This window comes from Leptopilina boulardi, unplaced genomic scaffold (assembly GCF_019393585.1).
Source record: "Leptopilina boulardi isolate dan_hultmark-lab unplaced genomic scaffold, ZJU_Lbou_2.1 LbouV2_327, whole genome shotgun sequence".
In the NCBI taxonomy this organism is placed as follows: domain Eukaryota; kingdom Metazoa; phylum Arthropoda; class Insecta; order Hymenoptera; family Figitidae; genus Leptopilina; species Leptopilina boulardi.
Window position 1 is genome coordinate 812,214 of NW_026137893.1, and position 6,432 is coordinate 818,645.

General features: G+C 27.5%; 1 long non-coding RNA gene across 1 annotated transcript; it reads left to right on the forward strand.

Moving 5' to 3' along the window:
• The first annotated feature begins 5,422 nt into the window (after positions 1-5,422).
• Positions 5,423-6,122, forward strand: LOC127285001 (uncharacterized). The gene is made up of 2 exons (XR_007843547.1): positions 5,423-5,553; positions 5,781-6,122. It is a non-coding gene; the product is annotated as an uncharacterized LOC127285001 (long non-coding RNA).
• Positions 6,123-6,432: the final 310 nt, after the last annotated feature.

The following is a 6,432-nucleotide window of genomic DNA, read 5'->3' on the forward strand; positions in this document are numbered from 1 at the left end:
TTTTAATGAAACGACTTGATATTTTCCAGAAAACTTCTTTACATATTAATAAACAAATCTCTCACTGGAAGTTTGTTTAATTCAAAAGTTCCCCGCATACTTTTTCTCGTCAAAGTTGAGAAATCGTATTTACCGACACGGCATTGTTTACATTAATAAATAATGAAACAATGAATTTTTTTAACGTTTTAATCATTTTATCGTCTTCAGTGGGTCCAAATATGTAAGTATACCAAAATTCAATTAATTTCATAAAGATTTGTTTGAAATACGACAATTTATGTTTTAAAATTCAATGAATTTCAATATAAAAAAATTTGTAGTTTTTATCGATTATTATTAAAAATAATAATCCTACAAAAAAATTTCAAAGACAAAAAAGTTGCGCATTTTTATTCTCTATAAGGTAGTGTATTTCAAAATTCAATTTGCCGACTTTTATTTTTTGCCATGTTTTGTCGGTCTTGACTACCATTAGAGCGATCGTACGAGCGTCGGTCGAGTTATTTGATCCGGGTATTCACTTATTATGTTCTCCCTTTGCTTTTTTATAAATTTATTAAATAAACCGCTTATTACGAAATACCTGTTTTCAAAGGACGTGCGTTCCCTTTCGTGACCAATAATTTCTGTCTCTTCATCTAAAATATTTTCTATTTTTGTTTGAATTTTATCAAATGACTACCACAGACGAATATGTTTCTTTAAACGTTCTTCTAAATTAAGTGACTCTAAATCAGAATTTTCATTTATTGAAGTTAATACAGTTTCCGAACATGTTAAAAGACGCTTAATATTTCCGCGTTGTTTTTTGAACAATTTAAGCTGTTCATCAGCCATCTTAATTTTTTATGAACAATATTCACACACAACAATAACGAACACCTTTTAAGGATTAAAGAAAGAATTGAAAGAGTTAAGTTCTTTTGACTTACTTTAATCTTCTGCCTTTGGAATGATTGTCCACAAGTTGCGATGAATACAGATATAGGGATCGCTGCTCCACTCCTTTGATGGACAAGTCTTTTTGATGAAATTGACGATGCTGATGATTTGATTTATGTATATTGGAACTTAAACTTATTCTATTAAATTATTGATATTTAATAAGTTCCATAGTTTTCACTAAGTTAAATGATATTAGCAGTATAGACATTTAAATGTTTTGTTTTACTAGTCACAATCACTTGATTTGAAATATAGTTATTTTCCGGAATGTAAGCCTTAAATCTCACTGTTTAGCGTTTTTCCGTGTAATTAGAATGTGTACTGTAGTTTGAATTGAACTGAAATTGCACTAAACATCACTTATGACCATATACTCGGGTTTCGAATACACTTGCACTAAGTTCCCGGAACTAGAATCCGGCTCGAAGGACCAAATTATGTTGTGTATTGTGATGGTAAAAAAAAATTGAATTTAAAATGGTTAAGATAAATTAAAACAATTTATTTAAACACAATAGTTTTGATACAATGTCTACTTAAAATTACTGCTTTTTACTGCTTTTCATTTTGAGCGATTTTTTGTGAATGCGAATTCTCTTAAGGGTTCCTATCTACCTTTCTCATTACCTGGGCCTTCTAATGTGGTGGGGGTGCAACTACCCCTTCTCTAACAGTTAGAGGATGGTTCGAATGACCACCTTTAGACACAATCCCAGGTATGTTTTCAGCAATTTAGAAGTGGTTGGTTTTGAAATTTTATATTTGCACATTTTTAATGGTGTTATTTCAAGAACCCAAATAAAGACATAAACTAACTTGCTGATAAAATCTTGAATATTTACAGGCAATTTTTATTAAATGTTTATTCTACAGTAATATAATTTTTGGGTTTTTCCCTTTCAAACACATTGATGATTCTATTTTATCCCTAATCCCTTAAGAGATATTATAAAAAGTAATTATAGTATTTAAGATTTTACTTCAAATAGAAAATACAATTTTTTATTGTTACGCCGTAACAGTTGTTAAAGGTATCTATCATACATTAATATAAACCATACTATTTTTTAAATACAGGAAAGTGCTTGCACGAAGAATCAGCTAAATGCTATGTATGCATAGGAAAAGAAAATATGAAACAAACAATAAATGTGTTGGAAAGAATATATGGGCGATTCCACGTCAGATTTCAGTTCACATTTTTAATTCGGTCAAAATTATTTTTTTTTATTCTTTAGTGAAAAAAAATGAATACGTATTTTTTTATAAGTGGCCAAATTTTTGAATTACGAATTATCTAAATTTTAGTTTTTTTAAAGTAGACCTGTTTTCAATGCCTTATAACTCTGAAATTATCGAATTTAGAAAAAATTTGCCAAGAGAGGAAAAGTTTTTTCTCAATTTTTGAATAATGTTAACGAAAGAAAACTCCGCGTGCAAGCTTTAGGCGCGCTGCGTTATGTGCATGCTCAAACAGGACTCGAGGTCGCTCAACTGTTTCACTTATATCGCCGAAACAGAAATCGAAACTTTATTTTGTTTCAAAGGTTTTTAATGTAAGAAAAAGTTTTTAATGTCAGATTTCTTTATAATGTCGGAAAAATATAAAAGTAGATGTTGCAATCCTTTTAATGAAAAAAATCACAGCAAGACACAAAGCTTACGACGGGTATCAGGGCCACTATTAGAAAAATTTAATTTCTTAAAATCGAATGATGTTGTGTGTTCCTCTTGTAAAAAAAATGACTGCTACAGACTATTGTAAGAATAGATTTGATCACTTTTAAATTTTTATCTAAATTTTTAAATATATCAACAGCTAATTACAACAACAGTGGTATCGTTTTATTCGATTCAGAATCTGATTTATTTGGAGATAGTGATGTTAGTTTTTCACTTTATGAGGATACAGATGTAAGTTTAGAATGTTTATAGTAATAAGTTAAGTTAATATTATTAATTTTTTAATTAATAATCTGATTATTTATTTTTTAAATTAAATTAAATCATTAATTTTTGTTTTAAAGGATGAATCGGAACTTTCTTCTCGATTAGTTTTCGAACTTAAAAAAAAGTTTCATAGAATTGACACCAGTGAGGAAGAGAAAATGCAAATTTTAACCCTGTTGCCTACAAATGTGAGTGCTTATAAAGCTGCAAAAGTAATGAACACATCCATATATATGATTAGAATAGGAAGAGTTTAAAAATTCATTTAAACTTATTTAACTCATCAGGCCCACTTCAAAACTTTTTGCAAAATATTTATACTATTTCTAAGTTTATAATAAAAAAAAATTGGAAAAAAGTGGCCCAAATTAAAAAAAAATTAATTTGTTTATAAAAAATTGTTATGTTTTTAATAAAAATTGCTAAAATATTTTTTTCTTTAACATTATTCAAAAATTGAGAAAAAACTAAAACTTTTCCTCTCTTGGCAATTTTTTTCTAAATTCGATAATTTCAGAGTTTAAGGCATTGAAAATAGGTCTACTTTTAAAAAACTAAAATTTAGATAATTCGCAATTCAAAAATTTGTCCACTTATAAAAAAATAAAAAAATACGTATTTATTTTTTTTCACTAAAGAATAAAAAAAAATAATTTTGACCGAATTAAAAATATGAACTGAAATCTGACGTGGAAACGCCCATATATTACTTTTGTTTCGTATTATTGTTTTCAATATTACTACCCTCCAAACTTATCCAAAACACAAGAATTTATGCAGAGGTAATATAAATCATTTACAGTCGCTTGAAAGAACGTGTTATTAATACTTAACTTTTTGTATATGAAACAAAATAAGTTGAAAAAGATAAATCAATATTATTTTTATTTTGTTTTATTTTTCATTTTATGTTTCGTTTTGACTTATTCATTAGGAGAAAATATATATTCAAGCGACTGTAAATGATTCGATCCGCGTGGCGTCTCGCTAGCGCTTCGCCGCTTTTTGGAAAAACATTTATATTTTTAAAATTTATAAATGAATCGATTTGAAAATTTCCAGAAAACTTCCTTATATTATGATAAACAAATGTCTCACTGGAAGTTTTTTTAATTTTAAACTTCCCCACTGACCTTTTTTCGTCAAAGGTTAGAAAACGCGATTACCGACTGTTCACTATTTATAATTACTTATTATTAAAAAATAAATAATTTTCTAATTTATTATTATGCTGTCGCCTTCTATGTACTCTAATAAGTGTGTATACGAAATGACAAGTAATTTCATTAACATTTGTCAAAGGTAAGACGATTTAAGTTTAAAAATTTAATGAAATTCGTAAAAAAAAGTTTTCAGTTTTTTGCATTTAATATCCAAGGTTTTTATCCTGTGAAAAAAAGTCAAAGGAAAAAAAGATGCCCCTTATTATATTAAACAGGGTAATACGTTTTAAATATCAAAATTTCGAAATTCAATTTTTCGAAAATTTTGGGTCGTTTGACTGGCTTTAGAACATCCAGTCGAGCGCTCGGCGAGTTGTTCCTCCCGGCTTCTCAATTATTCTATCTGATGAATGATTTCACAAAAAGAACATTTATTTGGTTAAAATTTTTTAAGATTGAACAATTATCCAGGGAAATTTATTAAAAAACACGTCACTAAAAGAATTTTAGAAATTAAGAACAAAAATTGATCAAAAATCTTCTATTATCCCATATAGCACAACATATTGCTGTAAGGTTATTGTATTATTATTTGTATGGATTGTAAGGCAAAAAATTTAATAAGTATTTATTTAAAAGCTGTGTTATTGAAATTTCAATTCTATGTTGTTGAATTTTCATGATATATTTCTAATAGTGTTGAATTGAGTGAAATTTATGTTCACTATTGGGATTGGCTAAACTGCAACACGTCATGTGGTTTTTACCTATTTCTGACAACCATGTTACTGTTTCGTATTCCTTTAATTAACACGATAGAAAGAGAAATAAAATCAAAATGTCTGACAAAGTAGGTAAAAGTCACTAGACCGCCAATCCAAATAAGCTAACATTTCTATAAGCGTTAGCCGGAAGTAATTTTTCCACATCGTAATAGAGGTAATCTAAATTTCCTCTAAATTTAAAAAAAAACATTTTAAATGGATTTTCTAGACTGTGAAATTCATAAAGATTAGTTCCTTTCATATTTTCTATAATTAAAGCCACAGAATTTCAATACAACACATGTTCTTTAATCATATCACTTAAATTTACAATTATAATTGACATGCGCATCGTATAGATTGTTTGCTCTCAATAAATAATATGTATCTAGAGAAAAAATGTTCTTATTTATTCTCTATTCATTATCGCAACAAGTAATAATAATTTTAATGAAGTTTAGAAACAATATTACACAGATCTTATTCAATTATAATAAAATCAACGTTATTAATAAAATATAGCATACTAAAATTTAAATTTTTAAAATATAACATTCTTCCTGATAGCTTTCACACTGCTATTTAACAACTTCTTAGCAACTATTCTAACTCTTTAATTAGGCTTTTTACTTAACTACATAAAGCATAGCATTTTTGATAATGTCGCAAAAGGTAGACTGCCATCTAATGTGGGAAACGTTCGTCTATTATTATAAGCAGTATTGTTGGTAAAATCACTTTCCAATTCACAACATATTGTAAATTTGACATTTAATTATTATTTTTTATTCTAATTAAATACTAGTTAAGATTATTTATGTTATATTTATGTTTTTTCGAATTTATTTAAAGTCGAATATATATTAGAACGCCTTTCACAAAAAAATACTGAAAATTGTCAACTTTAAAACTCGAAAAAACCATTTGAATGTTTTAAAAAATAACTTTTTCGTAGCTTATTCTTCTTCCTTGGTCTCAAAAAACCTTTTGGTTATTTAAATACATCTACAGGCTTTACAAATTGAATTCAAGTAGGACCGCCATTTTTGCATTTTTGACGCTTCTATCACCGCCACTGGCGACGCCAATTAGAACGCCATGACGCTCAAATGGTTAATTACATATGGTGTATTATTCAATGTAACTTATATTTTTAATGTATTAACACATTTTTTATTTACTTCTTATAAAAACAGTTTTAAATTTATTTACACAAATTAGATTATGCTGATTGTTTAAGCTATAATGTGTCTTTATTTTAAAAAATTGAATAATTCTAATAAAAACTGTCCTTTTCTCTGTCTGGAGCAACCCGAAGAATTTCTGAAGGTTAGGGGCCATCTATAACCTACGTTATCTATTTTAGATGGGAGGGGGTCAAAAAGTCTATAAAAATGCATTTAACGCAATTGTATAGAAGGAAGAGGGGGCCTAAAAGAATGAAAACCGGTAACGTAGTTTATGGATGGCCCCTTAGTAATTCAATACTCATATTTGTTCTTCTTTTTCTCTTAATTAATATATTTATTTTGTAATTGGATTCATTTTAACAGTTAACAGAGACCTTGCCTTTAGAATAAACCAATTTAATTAATTTTTAAAAAAAC